At 42.0% G+C, this 12,218-nt stretch overlaps 1 protein-coding gene across 1 annotated transcript in view; it reads right to left on the bottom strand.

Moving 5' to 3' along the window:
- LOC108157117 overlaps nt 1-9,001 on the bottom strand; it is a 90,662-nt gene extending 81,661 nt beyond the window's left edge. The window contains exon 1 of the mRNA XM_017288999.2: nt 8,088-9,001. The gene's annotated coding sequence lies outside the window, so the exon portion shown is untranslated. The remainder of the gene's footprint in view (nt 1-8,087) is intronic.
- Nucleotides 9,002-12,218: the final 3,217 nt, after the last annotated feature.

Below are 12,218 nucleotides of genomic sequence, written 5' to 3'. Positions count from 1 at the left end.
CACCTCGCTAGTCTTCCAGAAAGATCTTTCTGCTTCATCAACCATTTTAAAGACGCATGATCCGTTACTACCACAAAATCTTGACCTTCTATATAGGCACGAAATTTTTTTATACCCTTGATAACGGCTAAGCATTCCAGTTCGCTAACGGTGTAGTTCCTTTGGGCTTTCGATAATTTTTCCGACATATACGCGATTGGGAGTTCCACTCCCTCACGCTCTTGCGCCAGGACACAACCTATCCCGTAGGTACTTGCATCACACAGTAAGATAAATTGGCTTGTGAAGTCTGGGGTAATCAAAATCGGAGCTGATGTTAAACGCGATTTTAGAAGATTGAAAGCTTTTTCGGCATCATCATTCCAAATTATAGACTTTTTGTTCTTTAACAATTCCGTCAGTGGAAAGCTTATGGTGGCATAATTTTCGACAAATCGCCGATACCAACCAGACAATCCTAAGAACCGACGCAACTGTTTTATAGATGTAGGAACAGGAAACTCATTGACGGCCTTTATTTTCCCTGGATCAGTCAGAATTTGTCCTTCTCGAATGATGAATCCCAAATACTTTATTTCGCGCATACAAAACTTGGACTTCTCAATATTAATAGTCAGATTAGCCTTTTTTAGGCAAACCGAAATTTCCTGAAGCGTGACCAAATGTGACTCGAAATCCTCTGACAGCACAAGTAAGTCATCTAAATATACAAAGACGCATTTTCTTAGATGGGCCGGTATAACCTGGTCCATTAGTCGACAGAGGGTTTGCGCAGCATTGCAGAGCCCGAACGGCATTGTTTTATATTGATATAGTGGCCTGTTTGGCACTGTGAAGGCCGTACATTGCCGTGACTTTTCGTCGAGTGGTATCTGCCAAAAGGCGTGCTTCATATCTAGGCCTGTTATGAACCTAGCTGGCGGCAATCGACTCAAAATACCGTCTATATGAGGTAACGGATAAGCATCCTTTATAGTGACCTTATTTACCTCACGCGAATCTAAGCAAAGCCTGTTCTTTTCCCCTTTCCGCACCAACACGCAATTACTGCTCCATGGACTTGAAGACTCTTCAATTACGTCTAGGGCTAACATATGATCGACTTCGGCAAACATTAGCCGCCAATTTTGAATTATGTTAGCTGCCTTTGCAGGTGCTAACTGTGCATTTGACCTACTTCTACTACTACTGTGACTTGAGATGTTTCCTGCTAACGAAGCACGTACGCCGGACTGCCTATTCCCAGTCTCCACATTTTCCACTGCTTGTGTGGCGATGTTTAGATTGAGTGTAGCCAGTTGTCTCTGAATTGTCTCTTCGATGTTTTTATTCAAAATATCCACCATGTCATCTATCATATTTTCTTGTTGAACACTTAAGGCATTCTGTATGTACCTTACTATGTCGTCTGGCGATTTTCCCAATAAATTTTCTTCCTGCTCTGACCGACTAGGATCTGTAAGTCGCGATTTTGATCTAGTGGTCACGCCTCCTTTCGAACTGATGGGCCTACCTCTGCCTCGGTTCTTATAAAGGCCTCCCATTCTTCTCAGAGTATGGGCTCCTGAGTCTGTAGCTGAAATATCTTTGATTCCTGTCTCTGCCTCTTCGGCTGTGTCACCAAGTTCCGCTGCTAGGGTATTGTTACCATAACGTAGTTGCGAAATAAGGCAGCATGCCGCACATATCGGACAAGCCGGTGTGGTCGTGATTGCTTCTATTATACAACATTTATGAAATCTATGATTACACGGAGTACTTGCAACTAACTCAGAGACCAAGATTACTTCATTACAAATAAAGCAAAACGGATCGCTTTGTTCGCGAATGCCATCGAGATTTTCATTACTATGAGTAACAGGCATTTTAGCCATTTATTGTTAATTCACTAACACAAAAAACTTTCTCGAAACAAATTGCTTATCCCCTAATGTCCGTCTTTCCTTAGCTCATCAATATCTCAAAATACAAGAAAACAGACAACAAAACGAAAACTCTCCTCCAGCGCATTCCTCTATTTTAACTAAGTAACTATTGTTGTTATTCATCTACAACCATCTCAAATTGCTGGACGATGTCCGAAATTCTCCAGAGCATCGTAAATCCAAAACACTTTGAGATTGTTTCCTGTCAAGATTGTTTATTTTGCTCAGCATAGATCTATCAGGGTCGATCAATCCGGTATCCGAATTGCAATCGCTAAGTCCACCGATCGATTCCAGCCGAATACAAAACAACTTGTTGTGCAGCAAATGTGAAATAAATGGATGGATTTGTAGAGCTTAAATGGGACTTAAAGAAAACTTTTCGGGCCCCACGTTGGGCGCCATGTTTGTGTAGTGTTCAGTCTTTGCCAGTGAGTTAGGGCCAGAGCCTATTTAGGCTCTAACTCCGACCGTGGCCAATAGATGGTTTTTTCTGACCTCATGTTAATAGGAAGCTAGGTTCGAATGCGCGCATTCTTGCTGTGCTCGGGTCCAGCTCGTCGGATTGGTCGGGGTTCTTTCTCCCCTAGCTACACAGTTTTCCTGACACAAATCAATATAATGCGCTTCAAAAAAAAAAATAAGCAGGATCTCGACGTTAATATCAATAACCAATAACAAAAACTTATTTCCACTCTGCGCCGATACGCATTTAGAAAACGCTTAGAAAAAGTGTAGTTCGTCTTCTGTCTGATGGAGGGAACAGCGGTGATATATGTCCCTAGTCTTTACCCACCCAACCATGACAAACGCGTTTACATTCGGGCGTTGTCCCAATTCAAAGATCCAACATCTTCTAGTGCATTTTGAGGGAGATAAGCATAAGTACTTGACGGACGGAGATAATATTTAGTTTAGGCAGACATATTCATGATTGCAAATTCCTTTTATTTTTATGTTAAATGTCCCTAACCATGTGAGATTGTATTGATATATATATATATATTTTTTTTTTTTTTTTTTTTTTTTTTTTTTACATTAATTACAGATATAATCCGATTCCTTACATTTACAAATAAACAAAAATATACAGACTTCCTTCTTCTTGGATCAGCAAAAAAAACTTAATTATTTGAGCATTTGAGGGGGGTAATATTCTTTCAAATCAGTATATATATATCTACTTCAACAAACTTACGCCTGCATTGGTGTATAGACATTGTGGTTTCAGCCACTAGTGGTACTCACAGTAATTGGTTAAACTCATCGGTGTATCGTTGGGCCCAAGATGACTTTGACGGATTCATTTGTATGCACTGTGTAATTTAGAGGTTGGTCAGTATAAATGTATGTATATATATAAAGAGAAACACATTATCCCGAACTCATATTGCTCAGTTTTCAAAATCGTCAGTTACGTTACAAATTTACTCATTGGAGGAAGCTATTTAGTTACTACATTAATCAACACAATGATAAACGAGATATGAATATGTGGATCTAATCAGCTGGTTCTTAGAGCAGCAGCGTATAGATTTTTATGTGATAGTGATAAAGGCAAACGGGAACTTGCACTTGAAATTTAATTTGAGAAACACGGGAATCAAAATAAACACAAATCTGCTGACAGCAAGAGTGGTTCTGAGGCAATGTGGTTTAGGCTAGCCTAATTACTCAATCCTTTGTAAGTTTTCGTAGGTTGGTGACGATTATGTCCTCCGGCTTTTTTTTACGAGATCGGCAGGTTCAAACTGATATTCGGACGTCCAGCAGTGGTGTATGGTGGTTGGTCTTTCACGAGCCGTAAATGATTTCCGATATTGAGCTAGCCCAACGTCAACGGTTCAGCCTTCACTTTGCCGCCGTGAATGTGCACTGCGCTAACTCCCAAACGGTCAGCTTGGTTGTTTTAGTAGTTGTTACCGTAGATTGGTTGGCCGGCTTGGCTGTATTAAGATTTTCCAGTACTCCTATCCCTAAATAAAACTGTGTCAGAACCTTATCTTTCCACGGTGGACTAACGTACCTTTGCTTCTTTCAAGAATTTCACTTTATTTTCACTTTTCCCTCGGGTAGTTCAGCTAACGCCACTCTTCGGATTTATTAATCCATATAAACAGCGGATGATTAGATAATAGTGAAAAATTGGAAGTTATGTAACTCCACGTGTCTTCCCCATTCACTCTGCGATTGCGAAAATCACGAAAATCTATATATACGTGTGCCGTAAGTGAAACTATGCAGGGGAATGATTTCACATGAATAAAGTCTATTCGCCTGTACCTATTGCATGCCTAAGCTGAGCTTTAAGCTTTAACATAACTGTGCAATCGGATGATCTTCTGGATCTCCTGCATTCCACCAATTTCTTCGAGCTATGCTAGCGAGGGCGGTATGAAAAGTATCTTTCTAGAAAGTGTACCTAAAGTGTACCTTGTTCGACCTTTTCCTTTCTTTTTTTTTTTTTTTTTTTGATTTTCGAATAGTTGGACACTACACCCTTTCATCTCTACAGTTGGGAATATATTTTCTGTATGCTGCTGTACTGTTATTTTGTAGAATTTGTTGCCGCCGCTGCCGCTCCTGCTACTGTGTGACGTGTGTTTTTTCATTCTTAATTGTTGTACACTGCACAAGGTATAAGGTTTTTATCCGTAAAGATACGTAATTTTGAATTCAAAATACGGCCTTCCATGCCCATATTGCCTTGTGTATTCGTTCCTTGTGTTTCTAAGTAGTATAGGTACATTTCTAACAGGATCGTTTTTGCAGTCTAATCTTTATATCATAAAATACTAAAATTCCAATTGTGTGCGAAATTGGTTTAGTTAATTTATTTTTAGGAACAAATAGTAGAAATGTTTTATTTAAAATAAAAGTATTTTGCTTTGGTCAACTTAACCATACGCCAAGTTACAGATAATCAAACGTGAATGATAAGGGATTTTAATCGGTAAAACAATGTCTTATCTAAGAAAGTGCATAAAGTTTCCTCTGTTTTTGCATTGCCCAATCCCATAAAATATATTACTACAAAATAAAATCGACTTAAAATAATTGTATCATACGGCGGCTATCAATGAAAAGAGGACCTATAAGGGTATCTTTTGCTTCGGCACCTGAGTTTAGGCTTCTACCTTCTAGCTTTTCAGTGCTTTGGTTAGAATCGGTTTGGTTTTGGTTCTGCAAACGCGTTCGTCAGCAACAACAAACAAAATGCAAATACAAACAAAAGAATTCATTATTTTACTGTTGTGCATTTAAATTTGATACAATACACGCCATTTCAAAACACGTACACACACACACGCTAACACATCGCTACCAACACATTCGCACTTTCAATTCGGACCCGGCCTCTTGCAACGGACGTTCATCGTGCGTTTTTTTCTCCTGCCTTTGTTTTGCTTTGTTTTTTGAGTTTTGCATAAATTTTCGTCTCTTTCATTCTGTTTGCTTTGACCTGGTTTTTCGCCAGGGCGGGCATATTCCGTTCCCAACAGCTTGTGTATTTTTGAGTCCTCCTTTCTCTCGTTCTTCCCTTCTCACCGCTTGTGCGAGCGAGCATTTTTCGGTTCTCATTAAAATAGGTAAACAAAATCGCATAAAATTTCCTGATAGACAACAGATAAGAGTTAAAACTTTGCGCAAACTCTGGGTGGGTGTGCTCTGCGTGTTCCAGGGGGTGGGCGTCGGCTTTTGTCGACCACTGTGTGGCTGGCCAAATGAAGTGTAATACTCGATGAGAGAGTGGAAGCGCTTAAAACTAACTTTCACGGGACTTATTTGGAAATAAATGTTGAAGGGCTGCAATTACAGGTCAACTCCCCTACTCGATAAGGTTAAGTGGGGCTATTTGTTGGTACTGAAATATTAGTACGTGGGAATTTTAATACGAGTATGGAATGGAGTTCACTGTTGCATATTGCAATGCACGAAACGAAATCGGATATTCCCAGACTTGAATTTATTTCCCAACTGATACCAGGAGACATCACTCTATTTAAGCCAGCAATTTTTATGGGGTACACAATAATTCGAGTCCGACGCCTTTCCGCACTCACATCACTGCACTTCAGAGACCTTTAAAGCTTTCAATGGCGACTCCTAGATCAGCCTTAGAGCCATAAAACTTCTACAATTCTTTCAGTCTCTCTTTTTCCCCAACAGAGCAGGAGTTTACTAGGTCAACACAAATCAGCATAAGCTACACAGCTCCATATCGGACAATAACATTTTTATGTGTTAAAGCTTTATGACAAAAGGTCACTTGGAACCAGAAACCAAGAACCAAGAACAAGCCAAACCTGAGAGAATGCACTGGGAATACGGGTACGTGGAATGTTGCTGCAAAAGTTTACCGATTTGTTTTTTGGCTATTTTCCTTTGGCTAGTCATAAATCTGGACAGCTGTAAGCAAGCAACAAATGGGGAAAAGCAAAACAAACGATAGTTCAAGGCAAAAGCCAGGGACATTCTGGTCCGTTCTGGACCAAGGAAACTGCTAGGAGGAAGACTTTTTTACGAAGTTGCCATGGATCAGTCTTTGCAGCTGCTCTCCTTGTACTGCCACCAATCCACATCTCCCCACATGAGCCATGGGCTCTGAGAGCACACTCTGTTCTGTTCTTCGTGTGAGGATGCCACTGTCAAAAATGTTGAGCTTGTGTAAACATGCAAACAGGCAGGGGCTGCCTGCTCTCCGGGTCCGGGTCCGGGTCCGGGTCTGTCTCCGTTCCGCCTGTAAAGCATTCACATTTAATTCCATCTCATCTCATCTGAACTCTCGTCTCAACTCAACCATTTTGTGCGTGTATTCTCGGTTGCACTTGTTCCATGCTTGACTTGTTTTTATTTTGTTAATTCTATTGTTGTGGCATCTGTTGCCTCTGTCACTCCCACTGTGCCACTGGCACTGGCACTGGCACTGCCTATTCTGTTCCATTCTGTTTTTCTTGTTTGCTTAGATGTCTATGTATTTACGTTAACCCCTGCCAAGTAAAATATTTTAAATGTAATTTTCTGATGCGCCTACCACTCTGGCACTTGGATTTGCATCCTTCCGAATCCTGTGCCCTGCTGCTGCTGTGCTGTGCCCCACTTCAGTCTGGAGTGTTACTTTTGGCAATGTCAGAGTGCCTACGATGTGTGCTCTACACACACTCCAATCCAACAGACCTTGGTGACTGCTGGCTGCCTTTTTTTTGCCCATTCCAGCTCCTGGCTGGAGCTTCCCTTCAGGAGTGCACTGGGCCTCCTGGCTGGCTGGCACATGCATAAATATTCTAAAACGTGCAGCGGCCGCAATAGGTAAGTGCAGATCTCAACTGTCTGGCCAAAGTGCTTTCCCTCGACTCTTATAAATAAGCCCACTTGCCGACTGTATGTCTGTCCCTATGCCTAACTGTGCGGCTGAACGTAGGCCAGGATTTTTCAAAAATGCTTTGGCTTGATGTAAGGAGCTTTTATGCACGAAAAAACGAATGTGAACGGATGGCACTTCTTTGCTGTGGTGCAATAAATTTCGGTCAAACGCTGGTCAAAATCTCGGCACATGTTCATGTTTTACTAGACGAGACTCGTAATAGTTCTTCATATATTTTATAGATTTTTCCCAACAGAAAAAAGGAAAAAGTAAGAAATCCTTTACAATCATCAAAATCCTATCAGATTACTGTAGTTTCTTTTTACCAGAAATAAGTGCAGTCGCAAAGCTTTACAAAAGTGTACTTGCCGGTGATTTACTGTGAGCTCTCAACTTATATTTGATTAAATCAACCTTTTTAATTTACTTATTCAAATCATACCGATTGACCATCTGAATTTCGTGCTCAAAGATAAGCCATCCCAATAGGAGATAAAGGGCGAGACAGTGCTGTGGGAGTGCGCTTGGCTCAGAGCAATTAACTGCCAGTTAAATGCAATTAACTGCAGAAAGCAGAATGAATTCCACACGAGAACTGTATTTTAAATGACTACAAGGCGATAAAACTTAAAGATTACCAAATGGAAATCACAAAAAGAGGAGAAAAGGATTTTTCCCTTCAGGTTTCAGGTTCAGGGCGTATTATTAATTAAAGTCGTTTCGTGTCCCTTGTGTTAAGCCTTGGATTTGTCATATGCAGAACAAAATGCTGAATTAAATTACACTTTCATACGCACTTGTCGGATAAGTTGGTGGACGCGCGTCGACTGTGTCCGAGTTGTAGGCACGTTGCAGATATGGAGCTGATGTATGTAGGTGGTAGGTAATACTCTCCGGACTATGTTCGAGAGCCGCGCAGTAATCGCGATAAGCACAACAACAAACGAGTATGAAATCTGGAACGAACACCAGTACAAGGCGAGGCGATATATATTTATGAAAGTCCACAAACAATGTGTAAAAACGGCAAGTTGAACACGCGCGTTCCACGAGTATGTACTTTCGATGTCAGCAGCGATGGGGGATTTAAAATTTTAATAAAGTCATATACACGCACACCCGGAATGATGATGGCGAAGATGCCAGAGAGCCAGTGGCAATGGCAGTGGCAGGGCCAATGGTACTGGATGCCAATGTCGATGGCAAACGTCGTTCAGAGGTTACTCCTGGCTATACTCAGGCCTCGTCTGACCGGACCGACCAGCAGCAGGTCTGTAGCCGAAATTTGTGGGATTGCATCAATTTTTAATATCTGTTTAACATTTCAATCGAGAAACAAACAACAATAACCGACAAAACAGCACTTCTCGCGGAATCGTTGCATTCGTTGCTGGATTCGTATGCAAAATTTAATTAATATTTAATTTTTCATTTATTGTATTTTTGTGTGTGTTTTGTCTGCCATTTCCATGACGCATCGCGGCACGCTAATAAAATTAAACGGCCGGGACCAAAACGGCGGCACACACGATCCGACCCGCTCACAAGCGCGCACACACACACATACACTCACACGCAATCTCGCACACGTTGGCAGTTGGCAGTTGTGCTTTTCTGGGGTCCCACACGTTTCGTTGCTTGATTTGCCTGGTTTCCGCGTATCCTTGAGCAGACCGTAGCGCCACGTTCCGACACGAATACGAAACTGAGCAACGGCATTAACAAAAACTGGCACGAGTACCAAAATGTCCTATGGCTCTCGGTCGATGCCAGCTCGTCGTCGTTGCAGGGACATTTCTGCTCGTGTCAGCTCTTCGCCTCATCATCTTCGGCCGCATCGTTTTCACTCAATTACGAATGAAAGTAAAATTGCACGAGCAACTCCACGCACACATGCATATATACACATACATACATGCACATACATATATATGTGCTTATACGGATGGCAGGCTCGGGATTTTGAGTTTGTTTTGGTTTAAGTTGCATTGACTTGAAAGCTGCTTGAGAGAGTGCTTGGGCCCTGGAGAAGTGGGCCTATCCCAATCACTTTTTCCTTTTGGCCTTTGGCCCGTTTTCTTCTTCTTTGGATGCTGGGGAAACAAAATATGGCTGGATTTTGAAACATGGCCATTCAGAAAAAAATAAGCGACGAAAGAATTCGCATGTTTATATTTGATATTTCCCCATAAATTGAGACCGTACGCTTTTTCGTTTTGGATGAGACTCGAGCTAACATCTAAACTCTGTTGTGATCATTTGGGATTTTCTTATTTCAACCGTAAATCCGCTTTATAACCGTACAATTTACCACAAATTTACCTTTTGACACAGTGAGCCATATAGTCAAGAGTAAAGAGAAAATAGCCCACTCTCTCAAATGTGCTGCCTTTCTCTTCAAGGACAGCGCCTGCGCTTTGCGCGCTTTCCAGTCAGTCCATCAGGGAATTATAAGAGTTTTTCTGTGTTGGGACTTTTTCGCTTTATTCAGCGCCCAGCGCGACCAAAAGATTATTTTTATTTTAAATCATTTCCGAACAAATAGGTAGAAAAAAATTAAACATTGTGGGGGGCTGTCCTTGAAAAAGAAAATGAATCATAATTGAAATTGATAATGTTGAAACTGATATGTTGGATACACACCATCACCATCAAATCTGCAGAGAGAATAATGTGTTCTTAGATCAGAAATACATCTCGAACGCGTTGTTAATCTTGACCTTTGATGTGGATTGGTACATATACCAATTAAGAGGTCGAATTATTGTTACCATGGTTAGATGGTCATGGTGTTCAAAATCTGTAGAGTATATATAAGCTGTTAGGATCGGAACTTCATCTGGAAACCCATTGAAAACCTTACCCGATCTTGTTGATTGGTACATATACCAACCAAGCGGTCGAATGGCTACATCATGTTTACATTTTCATGATCTTCCAAATCTGCAGACATGTGCGGTTAAGCTCAGAAATATATCTCCAAAGCAGTGTAATCGTAAGCCTTACCCGATCATGTGTATTGGGTCGGGATGTTGGGGTACGTGTCACAGGATGTTGCTTAGCCGCAGTCTTGTTCTCCTTGGTGACCTTGGGGACTGGCCTGTCGCCCTTGCTGGTCACGGGCTTCGCATGGGGTTTCCAAGACATTTTGTTGCTGCTGCTCGAAAATACTTGTACGTATCGAACTTCAGTGGGAATTTGTTGCGAATGCTTTGAAATAGCTTCAGTTTATGTATACATATTGTGAATTTTATGTGGCTGCCTGCTAGATGCTCAGAAAGTGTTATCACATTCGCACTGTGACACGACACGAATGTCTACTCTCTGTTAGACAATAAGTCTGACTCGACGGCTCCTAGTCTACGAAAGGGGCAAGGGCACGTAGCACGGGGCACTGCCAGTCAGTCAGTCATCACTCGTCATTCGTTATGGAAACGCACATGTATGGGAATTTGTGTGTGTGTGTGTGTGTGTGTAGGTCTGTGAGGGACCATACATCATAAGTGTCAGCGAGTGAAATTACGCACAAAGCCATATAAATGAGTCTACTTCAAGGCGCACTATATTTATGTACTTTTTCGCGAAAATTGTCGCACTTGCATGATATATGTCCGTGTCCGACGATGGCTCTGACAATGATTCTCCCTCCGTCTAGTGCTCTCTTGGTTCTTTATAAATTAATTTGCATAAATTACGTCATATGAGAGAATCCGACTTTAAGCCAGGCCAAACGTTTGCTATTTATCAAAGCAAATTCCGCTAAATGTCTGGCTCACAGCAGCAATCATTCATTCATTCATTCATTCCATCACTCAGCCGCCTCATTCCCACTTACCACCACTTGCCCTCCCCTCACCGACATTTCCATTTCCATTCCCACTCGCAATTTGCATTTTTCGCACGGGCATTGTCCGCCTCGGCAACGTCGGAGTCACCAACCAACCAAGCAACCCCCTGAGGGGGGCAGCAACAATGTTGATTGTCTGCTAAAGAGCATAAAGTCGTAATGGAGTGAAGGCAGATAAACATAAAAATAGCATAGAATTGTGGGCACACAAAAGGGAGTCAGAGCCAGAGCCAGAACGATGGGAGGTGGGAGTGTCGGGAATAGAGAAAAGCGAAAAGCGAAAGGAAATAGAAAAGCCAAACTCGTAGAATGGAAAATGCACGCGTACGCGCAAATGTTATGGCCAATCACTTTATTTCACTTGTTTTCAATTTCCTTCAGCGATGTACATTCCCTTACATTCCATTCTATTCCTTTGCGAATCCCTCTATCTCACGATGTCTTACAGGCGGGTGGTGGTGTATCACGTAGAAGCAACGGTCATGCTAATCAGTGTGACAGCTGCCTAAATGGTTTCATCTCCATCTCAAGAACTGAAAATTGAGACCCCGAACCACACCCCCTGAAGCCGCCTGGAGGAGTGTAACCACCAAGTTGGCCGCAAAAACCATCGAATAATTGAGTCATCAAATGTTCGGCGCACCCTTTTACTTTTGGCTGCCTTCGTCGCTGCTTTGACAATTAACCAAACTATAAAATGTTTAAGTTTGAACACCTGACAGACGCCGCCATGCCTGTAGAAAAAGATCCCTCTGCCCAAAAAGGGCGCTCACACGAACGCACAAACACAGCAACATTCCAGCACACACACACACGCACACAAACAAATACATTTAAGCCAATTAGCATTTATGTGCGACGCTGGGTGGCAAGGGGCCGCAGGAGCACAAAATGCGTTACATTTTCATCAAACGCACGACACTTTGTTTTAATTTGAGCAACCGCACGCACACATACACACATGGTTACACTCGCCCCCTCACAGACACCTACACACGCATACATACATACACAGTGACAGGCTTTGGTTTGGTCTCGTCACGGTTTGGAGGCCACATTCTCTCGGGCGCTCACGCATTTA

The sequence above is a fragment of the Drosophila miranda genome, chromosome 2, assembly GCF_003369915.1.
Source record: "Drosophila miranda strain MSH22 chromosome 2, D.miranda_PacBio2.1, whole genome shotgun sequence".
Lineage (NCBI taxonomy): Eukaryota > Metazoa > Arthropoda > Insecta > Diptera > Drosophilidae > Drosophila > Drosophila miranda.
This window is presented reverse-complemented; position numbering and strand designations above follow the sequence as displayed.